Below are 13131 nucleotides of genomic sequence, written 5' to 3' on the forward strand. Positions count from 1 at the left end.
GGAATGTCCTTTTAAAAACAGATGCTGTCAGCCATGTGTGGCTGATGGAAGCTGGAGTTTGTAGGAGGGAAATTGGTTGATCAGAAAAGACAGAGGGGACTTAATTTGGGGAAAATTATTGAAGAGATTTATGTAGTGGCAGAAATGGCTATAACTTGGAAAGCAACCATAAAAAGCTGCATCAGAGGGATTATAATGTGATCAATATGCCAGTGAACAGGTTGCTGGAAAAGAAAACAACATTCTGTGAAGTATGGTCCAAAAGCAATGACAGCGTTTCAATTTGAAAAGAATTCAGAGGCACAATATTTTTCCCTGATAAAAAGTTTTAACAAATGATTATTCAGTCACATACTTGGATGGATTTTTACCTTGATGCTCTTTTTTTTTTCGTATTACAGAACAGGAACTGTTTTAGCAGTTAGATATGAACACTGTTTTATTTCTGGAGTTTTATTACTTGTTCATTCCTTTGTCAACATTTGACATTGTAGGGCAGGAGGTGGCAAATTGAAGCTCATGGGCCAAATTTTGTCCACCACCTGCTTTTGTAAATAAAGTTTTATTGGAACACAATGATGCCCATCCCTTTATGTATTGTCTATGATGCAATAAGAGCAGAGATATGTAGTTGTGTCAGAGACCATATGGCCCACAAAGCCTAAAATATTTACTATCTTGCCCTTTATAGAACAAGTTTGCTGACACCTGCATTAGGATATGGGTAAATTCCAAAACCTGCAACACCTCTTTCCTTCCTCAACTGTTTTTTTCAATATCCTGAGAGAGTATAAAAGGCTAGAATTGATCTCAAGAAAGACAACGTGTTATATTGCCTAATTATTTCTTTTTCTTTTTTTTTTTAGAGATTTGCACCTGAGCTAACAACTGTTGCCAATCTTTTTTTTTTTTTTTTTGCTTTTTCTCAACAAATCCCCCCAGTACATAGTTGTATATTTTAGTTGTAGGTCCTTCTAGTTGTGGCATGCTGGATGCTGCCTCACTGTGGCTTGACAAGTGGTGCCATGTCCGTGCCCAGGATCCGAACCAGCAAAACCCTGGGCCACCAAAGTGGAGTGCACGAACTTAACCACTCGGCCATGGGGCCGGCCCCCTAATTTTTTCTTTAAAAAAGTCTCCCCATTGTATAGTGAAGAAAGACTGAAAGGAAACACATCCAATTCTAAACAATGATTTATCTCTGGGTAGTAAAGTGGTAGATGAATTTTTGTTTTATTCTTTGTATATCTATATATTTTCTGCATGTTAACAAGAAACATGCAAGTATACCTTCTATAGTAAAAAATAAAATGTTTTTCAAAAACCTACAAACTTGTAAAAATCTCAGAGAAGAATTCTCTCCCCCTAGTCAGTAGGCGGTGGGTTTGGGTCTTGGACATAAATCAACATTTAATGAGCATCTTTAGTGTTAAGAAAATTTTACATGTTCTCCCACAAGAATGATGTGATAATTGTGATTATAATAAGAAATATATATTTGGTCTTCCTCCCAGTTTCTGGCACAGAGCTCCTAAAACCCTTGGAATTTCCTAAGTGATGAGAACAATCAAGGTGTTTTTATGTTAATGAGGTGACTTTTGGAATGCACCTGAGGGTGGAGGCTGGTTGCCAGGGGAACCAACTGTGAATAGAAGGTTGGAACTTTCAGTCCCACCCCTCTGACCTCCAGGGAGGAGCCGCCAGCTGCCAATGATTTAATCAATCATGCCTTCATAAGGAAGCCTTCCTAAAAACCCAGGAGAGGATTCGGAGAGCTTCCAGGTTGACGAGCACGTGGAGATTTGGGGCAAGTAGTGTCTGGAGAAGGCATGGAAGCTCTGAACACTTCCCACATACCTTGCCCTATGCATCTCTTCCATCTGGCTGTTCCCGCATTACAGCCTTTTGTGATAAGCCAGTGATCTAGTAAGTAAACTGTTTTTCTGAGTTCTGTGAGCTGTTCTAGCAAATTATTTGAACCCGAGGAGGAGGTCGTTGGAACTTCCAATCTGTAGCTGGTGGGTTAGTCAGAAGCACACGTGACAACCTGGACTTGTGATGGGCGTCTAAAGTCGGAGTTGGGGGAGGGGGCAGTTTTGTGGGCCTGAGCCCTTCATCTGTGGGATTTGTTGCTATCTTCACGTAGATAATGTCGGAATTGAGTTGAATTGTAGGACGCCCAGCTAGTGTCCCAGAGTTGCTTGGTAGCGTGGGGAAAATACCACACACATTGGAATTGGTGACCAAAATCTTACATGATGATAATTTTCTGGAGTGAATAGTACCGTTCTTTCTTCAGAAGGCTTATATGGTTTTTCCATCACGGCTGTGTTGTCGGGGAAGGACTAAGAGTTGGATACAAAACTGACTTTAATACTTACGGTCTTTTCAGTGTTTCACCTATAAAAATTATCAAGTACTAAGTGAATCTGAAACAGTAAGAAGTAGGTACAAATAAGCAAGCGAATAATAAATTGCCTACACAACAAGAGCACAAGGTACTCCTGTTGGGGCACTATATATTACCAGAAAAAATATATATATTCCTAGATTAATATGCTAACAAATAATAAATCATAGAGTAACTGAAGTAATTTTAGAGTGATAATCTCTGTTACAAATGTGTCTATTAGGTGGGCATTCATATTTATAAGTAAATAATTGGAGGTTTTTTTAGTAGATATTTGAATATGGGGTATATTTTCACAAGTGATGAAATTAGGTCAGGTGTTTGCCTTATGTACTCAAAATAGGGTTAATAAGAAGATTTTCTAGAAAAGTGGTTCCATAATTTTCTTCTGTTCAAGGCTAGCTTTATGAGATAAAATTATGTGTCCTCTGGCAATGGCTAATTACATTGGAAAATGCAGTTGACCTGACTTATTTTTGTTTCACAGGAGTTTTCAGAGCCTTTTCCAGATTATTGTTCTTTATGAATATTCGGGAGAGGGTGCTAGTGCACAGCTTTTCTAAGGATGCTCTTTGGCAAGGTCTGAAGATATTTTTGGTTGTCATAACTGGAGGCGGGTGGTGGTATTGTCATCCAGTGGGTAGAGGCCAGGGATGCTGCTAAACATCCTGCCGTCCCCAGGACATCTGCCTACACCATAGAATTACCCAGCCCCAAATAGCACTCGTGCCAACACTGAGAAACCTTGGACTGGGGAGGGAGGGATTTGAAAAAGCTGTAGCTTTGTCTTCCCCTCATATTTTATGACATGGCCTAGAGGCATTTCACTGAACTCTAGGGCACCAAGAAGTGCTGCCTGAGGAAATAAACCAGTGGGGTGGGTCTCTGAACCCAGGAGGTTCGGGAGTATCAGTGTCTGTGTGATGAATCAGTGATTTGTTGAAGCAAATATGCATGAGAGTTGAAGATACCGCTGTGAAATAACTTAAAATCTGACAACTGCCTGAAGTCAAGCACTTTGGGGGCATGTGGTCAACCAGGGCAGATGGGCCCAACATTAATCCACTGGGTTGGACTAAAAGATCCTGGTTAACAAGCAAACCCTAAGTAGAGAAGCTGCCTGGAAAAAGCACTCCCATTATTATTGTAGGAGAGAAGAAACTATTATGAGTGATTCAAATCCAGGAGTTGTTTGCAGCCCAATTCAAGGACGGGAGCGTCAAACTTAGGAGACAGTATCTGGATGCTGTTATCTGTCTCAAGGGAGGATGATAAAGTTTGTGAAGGTTAAATAAAGGGATGTAGCAGTTTACTGGGCATTTCTCCGAGGGCTCAATGATTAAAATACGAAAGGAGCACTTCGTGAAAACTGGGAATGCATTGGGGCACAAGCAAAGCAATATAGAGATCCCATGACCATGTTTTACACCAAGATAGCAAGACTCTTCTCTGATCTTCCTGCTCCTCTGGGCTGCAGTCCGCTGCACAGGGTAGGTCTCAGTCGTGTTCTGGACCCATACTGTGGTTCCTGGCAGTCAGTAGGAGATGTCTGTGGGGAACCAGGACCAGAAGTGTCAATGCCTGTGTCTGGCATAGATGGGGTAGCCCTGCAGCACTTTGCTGGCGGCAGTAATTTGTTTTTGAGGTCGCATGAGATGATCATCCTGAATTCCTAGCAAAGCTTGGAAAGGCTGGATAACTCAGATGGAGAGAGCGAACCAGTAAAACTTGGGTCATTGATGGCTGGCTGGGATCTCAATTTGACTCCTGGGAAAATGAGAGCAAGGAATTCGGTTTAGATTATGATTAAATCAAATACGGACAAAGAGAAGAATAAACTGGAGAGAAACAAAAGCTGGAAAAGTTATGGAGCTTTAGAAAATGTCTAAATTACTAAGAACGAGTAACTTCTTTTGTGGCAGGATATGCTCAAATAAAGTAAAATGTAGTTATAATAATAGTAAATGGAATTGTTAGCAAAAGGAATATGCATGCAGTTCCTTTCTCCACATCCATTGGTCTGTTGCTCCCAACTTTCTTTATCCCATATATTTTAATTGAGTATCTTACTGTCTTCTGGCTACTGAGCTTGAACTCGGGCTCATAAAAATGTATGAAGCACATTCCCTACCCTGTGGAGTTCACAATATATAGTAAAGGACAGAAGTATGCAGTGATGGGCAACATGATAATGGCCATTGTGTCACATGGGGGACATGGCTTTGGTGGTCAGAGATGTGGTGATTTCTAATTACATCAGGAGACTGAATTGTGGGCTCGATTGCACTTTATCTGACAGTGGAGGTTGATATGAGTAGTCTATTCAAAGAAAATAGAGAAAGCTAATTACAAAGTCTTAAATGTCCACTGCATATTCACCTACCTGCCAGAGGTTCTGTGTGGCTAGTGTGGCTGAGCAGGAAGAGGCAGAGGGATATGGTGGGTGGGGCTAGAAATGCAAGTTGGAGCCATTCCGTCAAAGGCCTCCAAAACCATCCACGTGAGGGTAAATATTTAAGATACATGAGTAACACTTCTCTTTTACATCACATTTTAATTTCTTTTTGGTCAGGTAGACCTGATAAATATATATATTGTTTCAATTCGGGTGAAAACACATTTCTTCTTTCCTTGCCATTGTCTTTATTACGTTCCTATTAACCAAGAAATGAACCCATTCGCAGGTGAAATTCAGCCCTAGACATTCAAATACCTAAAGCCCATCCTCTCTGCACAGTGATTTCCAATGGGGAGCAAGGCAGTCTTGCAGAAGGATCTAAATTGCCGGCAGCATCCATTACCTTGGATCAAGTGTTTCCCCTGCTCAGAATGGATACTCACTTGTCTTACAAAGGAGCCCACAAAGAAAGTAATAGGTTTCATGACCCCTTGGCAGTCACACAGCACTCAAATGTTACATTGCTTTGGTTAGTTTCTCTCCTCCACTGTGGACAGGGTGTGCTGACATTGTCATCAACCCTAGTTCAAAGATGAAGAAATAGACAAATGCTGAAATGCCTTCTCCAAGTCAAACAGTCACTGCCATTTGCAGGTAAAGAGCTTACTTAAATCTCTAGATTTCAGATTTCAGATTCTCTCTGGAATTCCTGAGGTGTGTTGTCCAGCCCAACACACACAGTGCTGGAATTTGCTAATTATTGCTTTTAGGCTAAATAGAAAAAGGAGAAGTTGTATTTAATGTAAATAGAACATTTTCAGGAAATCCATAATCTATTGTGTTGCATTTATTGGAAGGTGACAAAATTTCTATATCCAATGTGCCAAGTGGAATGGGATTCATCAGTAGGTCTAAGGTCAGGTCAATGTGGACAAGGGAGAAAGCAAGCGAGTTTCTGTCACTTTTCTGTACCCTCAAGTCACTAGGTCAAGGAGATACCAGGAATGTTCTTCTGGATAAATTGGGAGAATAATTCATCCTGGAATGGCAGCTATAATCTGGAAAAGGAAGTTTATGTTCATCAAACTAGTCCATGTGAATAGTTTGGTGAACAAGAACATCATCAGATTGATTCAGAAATGATATGACAACCAAAGACACTTCTCGGTGTATCTGTCAATACCTCCAGGTTCAAGGTGCATGGAGCCTGACTGAAATATTTCTTGAGACATCTGGTATCCAATATATTGGATTTTCTTTCATAAATGCAAATTCTTGAATTGAAAAAAGTTAAAAGTTATTTTGGGGGGAATTATTTAAAAATCCTTGGTTCATAGCTAAACACTACACGTATTTTTCCAAAATTCAATGGCATTTATAAAAGTCACATTTCGTTCATTTACATGCAAATAATCTCATTTACTTAGCATTTTATACTTTATCTAATGTACTCTGGGTTTGAACCATAGAGTAGAGCCTGTGGGAATGGGACCTTCTGCCCATTTTTCCACGGAGGGAGAGACATTTCTGTATCCTCCTTCCGCATTTCTTCCCATCGACCTGCCCTATTCAGTAGCTGCTTCCCATGGGAGAGTTGCTTGGCTATTGGGCAGAGTTGTTGTGTTTTAAGGTTTGGGAGCCAGTGCAATTTTACTCACTTCCCTTCTGCTCGTGGTGGGCTCACAGGCTGGATGGCCTCATGCACCTGGGTTTGGTGGGAGGGCTTGGCCATCTTCAGTTCGTGAGTGACTCTTAGGATCCCCACTGGTCTTTAATTTAGCCTTACTAGAAAGCTGGGATTTTTGTTATAGTTATTGGCACTGCAAGAGTATTTGAACAAAGCTAAAATATGTCTTAGGGCATTTTTTGAAAGGATTATGATGAGCTTGCTCATTTCTTATCCAAAGAGATCAAGGCTTATAATCATTCAGTTAATCAAGTCTCTGTCAAAAATGGGTAAGCATGTAAAATGACATGCATACTTTAAACAGCATATTTAAATATATATATGTGTATACATTCACCTAGCCCAGAGGCTAGCCTGTTTGCCGCAAGAGCTCAGTATGTCAGCCAATTAGCCAGAATGTTTTACAGAAGGAATGGGCTCTGTTGATTAGTCTGACAAGATGATTAAATCAAGGTCATTTTGGAGATACTGTGATAATAAAACTAATTTTTGATTTGGTTTTCTTTTTTCTTTTTGTGATTTGATCTTGGGTAGTTAATTCATAATGTTTGTTGTACGCATGAGTTGCAGAACGAGAGATGCTCACTTTGTCCTATTGTCATATATCTGCTTTTTTACTCCAAAATTGTCTGATCAAGTTTCCCAGGCAGCAAGTTTCACAAATGTTCGACAAACACAATTTGACATTATAGGAGAAAATTCCTCTTTCTATCCATCTATTCAATGAAAGAAAAGAGAGAAAACAATTACTCTGAAGAGAATATTGAGTAAGATATTTCCAATTCGTAGTGCAGGAAAATGACCCAAGTTTGTAAATGCTACATGAGTCCCAGTTCTAATGAAATAGACCTATCTAATGAAATAGACCTAAATGCACACATAGTTATTATAAGAGATGAGAATGATTTCTCTGAAGTTTTTCTCCTTATGCTTATGGCTTAGGTTAGATTGAATACAAATTCCCTGAGCTGGATTGAAGCCAGGCATGGGAGAAAGAAAAGGTGAGGCCAGAAGTAAGTTCTCATTTCATCAAGCTCAGACCTATCTGTTCACTGAATGGAGAATTCATCATCAGAGAATGAAGCATCAGATGCAGGTGATTCCAATGACCAATAGGAATCTTGCTTCACCTGAGCTTCTCAGGAATGATAGATACTTTGTAGCTCCAAACCCTGATGATGATTATTAGTTTAGAAATCAACTGATCCTGGCATTAAAAAATGTAACTTGTGGGGCTGGCCTGGTGGCGCAGCAGCTAAGTGCACACGTTCCACTTCAGTGGCCCGGGGTTTACGGGTTTGGATCCTGGGTGTGGACATGGCCCCACTTGGCAAGCCATGCTGTGGCAGGCGTCCCACATATAAAGTAGAGGAAGATGGGCACAGGTGTTACCTCAGGGCCAGTCTTCCTCAGCAAAAAGAGGAGGATTGGCAGCAGATGTTAGCTCATCCTCAAAAAAAAAGAAAAGTAACTCGTGATTTTTGCCATGATCAGAGGCTACTCTAATAAATTTAAAACTTGAGTTTGCTTCCCCTCCCCTACAAGAATAGATCAGTTTTTCTATCGTTTATCATCTGTCTCTAAGTAGCTCCCTAATGTTTCATTGTATAAATTGTATTATAATTTGTTTAACCAACTCCATTGATGAATATATAGACTATTTCTAAACTTTTAACTATTTTAAACATAAATATGATGAGTATGTTTGTATAGCTGCTTACTCATTTTTTAATTATCTTCCTGGGATAAATTCTAATGGTGGAATTGTTGAATAGATGGACATACACATTTAAGATTTTCGGTATGCATTTTCAGCTGTTCTGTACATCTATTGACATTGTATCCTGATATTAGGTAATGCCAATTTTTTTCATCTTTCATATTTGTTCTTGAAATAAAGACATTTTTTGATCCAGATGCATAGGGAAACTACTTTTTCCTTTTAAAAGTAGGAAACTTTTAAAACTCTTTCCTTTTAATAGAATAAAATAAAACATTTTCCTTCTTTGTCACAGATGGACTTCTCTTTTCCCTGCTATTGTAATGATTCCTGGGGAGCTTGTAGTCTGTCTTTATCATACTGAAACTAAATTTTTTGGTAAATTTTATTTGAAAAGAAGGGTCCACAACTAAGGAAAAGTAAAAGATTTGAGTACCATAAAACTATTTATTTGGGGCTGGCCTGGTGTCACAGCAGTTAAGTTCCCACGTTCCACTTTGGGGGCCAGGGGTTCGCCAGTTTGGATCCCGGGTGCGGACATGGCACCACTTGGCAAGCCATGCTGTGGTAGGCGTCCCACATGTAAAGTAGAGGAAGATGGGCACGGATGTTAGCTTAGGGCCAGTCTTCCTCAGCAAAAAGAGGAGGATTGGCAGCAAATGTTAGCTCAGGGCTAATCTTCCTCAAAGAAACCCCACAAAACCTATTTATTTGTCAAGAAACTTCCAGCTCTGAGTCTAGGAAATGGAAGAAAATTTTTAATATAGCTCAAAAGTAGAGAACTTTGTGTTCAATATTCTCTATTGAGTTCCTTATTATTATGGAAAAGATATAAAAATTAGGGCGACTTAAGTATTTATAATTTTCCTAACAAAAGACCATTTCATCTATTTTAGTCATTAATTTGTTTCAAGCATGTCTATGAGAAAAGAATAAAGGGAACTAAATCATTCTTTGAAAGCACATGAATTATTAGTAAGAAATAAGAAACTAAAAGTGCTATAAAGCAAAATGAAATTAACAGATGTTTAAAATTCAAAATATATGTTGAAAAGAGTGTTCTCTAGACACTAGGGTGAGAAATGGCATTTTACCTGGAGCTTGTGTAGAAATCTATTGACCTGGTGTAGTCAAAATGTACTTAAATAATGCTGGATTTTTTTTCATCTAACATCAGTGAATTTGATGGAAATAATTGAGTCCGAATGACAATTTATGAACTACAATCTCATAGGAGTTTGTTGGGTACCATACGAACACAAAGTAGGATAATCTTTGAGGAACCCTAGCAACTGTAATAAAGATTCCAAGCAGGCGCAGAGTCATTTCAAGTGAAATAAAGACAAAAGATCATCAAGTTTAGTCTGAAGTAGAATAGTATATATACCAGGGAAGCCTGTGTCCTAGGAGGTAAGCATGAAAGGAATGAAGGTCTTCCTACAGGCTGGACTTGGGGGCAGGGACTAAAGACAGAGCTTGGGAATTGATGCCTGCAGGGACCAGTCAGAGAACCCTAAAGATGGAATTGGCTGGTGGGAACTCCAGGTGGGGGGGTGGGGGCGGGTAGGTGTGCACTGTCTACTCAGCTTCAATCCATGGTCCTTGAGTAGAAATGCTGGTTGAGTATTACCAGACCATCTGCTTTTCAAGAAAAGATAGATGTCCTCTGTAATGATTATGATGATAGGACCCTACTACTTGTTACAACCACAATCTCCTAGGACCACAGCCTTGTAGGGGAGGAAGACATTTCCTCTTCCCTGATGAGGATTTTTAGGCTGCTTAATTTTAAAATGGTTTATGATGAGGATTTTTAGGCTGCTTAATTTTAAAATGGCTTATGATGAGGATTTTTAGGCTGGTTAGTTTTAAAACTACAGATGAGATTCAGGCTCCAAGGAGTGGAATTTGTTTGCCCCTTTGTTGGGAAACATTTACATTTCTAAGGGAAACCTCTATCTGTGAAGATGCCTCCCTCTCTGTGCCAGGAGGAAGGGGGGATGGTCTTATCTCTAGAAGCTCTTAATCAATGCCAGAGGCAAGAACTTAAGTTGGTTACTGTCTGGCAACCTCATGTAACTGACACCCCCCCCCCCCCCAAATCCTCCTTTGTCTTTAGCCGAGGATAAAATTCAAGCGGTGACTTCTGCCATTTACTCAATTCGGTTTGATTCTTATCTAAAAGTTGTGGGACTGCCAAATGGCCAGACCAAAGGGGCACTGATACCATTTTAACTTTTTTACATATTCTTTGTCTTGTAAAGAGATAACTCACATACCTATGCCTTAAATTTGGTCCTGACCCTCAACTCGGGGCAGCAGCAGGAGCTCTCTGACTGCCCGTGGGTCCTGTCCCCACACACCAGCTCTGCCTGCCCATGGGTCCTGTCCCCATGCCAGCGGGGGCAGCAGCAGCGGCTCTGCCTGCCCATGGGCTCTGTCCCCATGCCAGCGGGGGCAGCAGAAGCGGCGGCAGCAGAAGCTCTGACTGCCCATGGGTCCTGTCCCCATGCTATTCTATACTATTCTCTAAATAAAAGAGCACTACTGCCAGATCTTGAGAGTCTAAGAAATCTTTCTTTCGACTCCTCGGCTCACCGACCCCGCATCATTCCCAAATGGGGGTTCGTCTGGCCGGAGAACGAATTAAATTCACATGAGACAGAATAGCAAGAGAAAATTAAACAAAGCTTTATGAGGAACCATGGCCCGGGGCCTTTCTTCCCGAAGGAAGAAAGGTCACCGAAGAAGTGGGGTGCACAGAGTGGTTATATACCCCCAAACAGGTTGTTTCACATGTGACTGAAAAGTCCCTCCCACGATAGTCACAAGATTGCCTTGTCGGCACAGCGCTTGATGGACACAGCAGGTAGTGGTCTGCTATCTCCGTGGGTGGGCGTAGCAGCAGGCAAGTCGATTGTCTGGAGCTGGGCTGGAGCTGGGCGGTCACAGGTGAGCGCAGCAATCAATTCCTAGCCTAAGGAAAGATGCTTAATCCTTAAAGAAATGCCAAAGTTGGGAGGGGGAGGGAAGTCAGCTACAGGAGGTTACCAGAAACAGGCACAATAAAATGCAGATTTAAGTCCTTGCCTTTGGTATTGATTAAGAGTTTCTAGTAAGAAAGTCATCTCCTTTCTTCTTCCTGGTACAGAGATGGAGGCACCTTTTACAGATAGAGATTTACCTTACAAATGTAAACGTGTCCTAACAAAGGGCAAGTTCCATTCCTCAGAGCCTTCTTCCCTGTCCCAGTTTATCAAAAGCAATCAGCCTCAAATAGTCCTGATGCCAAAGAGACATATCTTGGGGTGGCCATTTCCAGGTCCCCACAGCCTTCTTTCCAGTATTTATTTTATTATATGTTTTCTGAACCACTGACCAGCATCAAGGCACTCCGGAAGGATGTGGACCTGTGTGAGTGTCTCTATCCAGGGTGCCCTAGGTCTGGCTTTAACAAAAACAATTCTGGAAACCCTGTACCAGAAGAGGAAAGAAACCAAGGGTTCAGAATCTCATAGCAAGTTTTCACTTTTTTCTTTTTCTGATGACATGAATGTTATCTTATCAAAGCCACTTTTGTTTGCAAACAACAGAAATCCTATTACACAAGCGCAACAAAATCAACAAACAGAATTTATTACAAGGATACCACAGCATCCTTCAGCAACCCGGGGGAGGATGTAGAGTAGGGCCTCTTGAGGAATGAAACAGTGCACTGCAAAGATATTAGAAAACAGGTGTTAGCTCTCTCTTCCTCTTCCTGTGTGGTTTTGCGGGGGGGAAAAAAAAATTGCACTTCAGTGAAAAACTATGCATTAGCTCTTGCGCACCCCTCCAGACTCTCACTGTGTTCATTGTCTTTAAACTATTTTGCACCTCTTTGTAAACTGGAGGTAACTGATGGATATGCAAACTCTTATTCAACAGAGTTTTAACTGACCACTCCTCCCCTACAGAAAAACCAGTTTACCTCCATTTACAGTTCATATCCTTTGTTCTATATGAATTTGTGCTTTTTCCCTCCTCTGAACCAATTATAAAATCTATCTGGGTCTCTTGTCGACTAACGAGTAAAATCTTTAACATGTTCATTTTTTATCTGTATGAGAGTCATGCTTTTCCTTTTTTCTGAAAATCATCTGTCCCCTATCTTGCTTTTGCTGCCTCTGCATGCACACAAGAACATGGCTGATTCATCATATGCTGACTTTTCATGACTTTGTTCCAAATAGTGACTCTAAATCTCGGTTCCAAATACCCGACTGAGAAGAATATGTTCGTATATGTCCAGCTGGCATCATTCCACCCTTGCTGCAATTAGGTGTGTCCAGAGGGTGAGACTTCCCAGTGCCAACATGTTAAATAGTCCCAGCCCAGTATATTGGGATGTTGGGGAAGAAGTTCTTAGGAGAGTGTGTCTTAGTGGGGGCATGCATGCGCTCTTGGTGGTTGGGAATGGTTCTTACCCAGAGCAGATATTCAAACAGGAGTTGACAGCCCCAGAAGTAATGGCCGTAAAAATAACAGGATATCCCTTACAGAATTGGGTTACCCACAGGAGGGATAGAGGACTTCAGAGTGAGCAATGTTCATTCATTCATCTCACAAAACTTCATTAAATTATGTCTATTACGTAAACCTCTTGCTTTGATCTACACCAGAGACCAGAGAGATGCAAAACAGACACATGACTCACCCTAATTCAGATTAGTGTGTTGTGAGTGCAGTAAAGAATGACAGATAAATGTCGGTGGGAGTCTGGAAGAGGTCAAAATGACTTCCTGGTCAGGGGAATTACTAAGGCTTTATTGATAAATAGCAACCAAGGGTGGATCCTGAATAAGAGAGCAGATTGGAAATTGTGGGAGAGGGGTGTGGTGGTGCTGGGGGTGGGAGAGGTGGAAGGGTACCAGATG

The 13131-nt window shown here is 40.9% G+C and overlaps 1 long non-coding RNA gene across 1 annotated transcript in view; it reads left to right on the top strand.

Annotated features, from left to right (window-relative positions):
• The first annotated feature begins 1651 nt into the window (after positions 1-1651).
• LOC139081151 (uncharacterized) overlaps positions 1652-13131 on the top strand; it is an 83509-nt gene continuing 72029 nt past the window's right edge. Inside the window, exon 1 of the long non-coding RNA XR_011536207.1 lies at positions 1652-1926. This is a non-coding gene — a long non-coding RNA (uncharacterized lncRNA). The remainder of the gene's footprint in view (positions 1927-13131) is intronic.

The sequence above is a fragment of the Equus przewalskii genome, chromosome X (assembly GCF_037783145.1).
Source record: "Equus przewalskii isolate Varuska chromosome X, EquPr2, whole genome shotgun sequence".
NCBI lineage: Eukaryota > Metazoa > Chordata > Mammalia > Perissodactyla > Equidae > Equus > Equus przewalskii.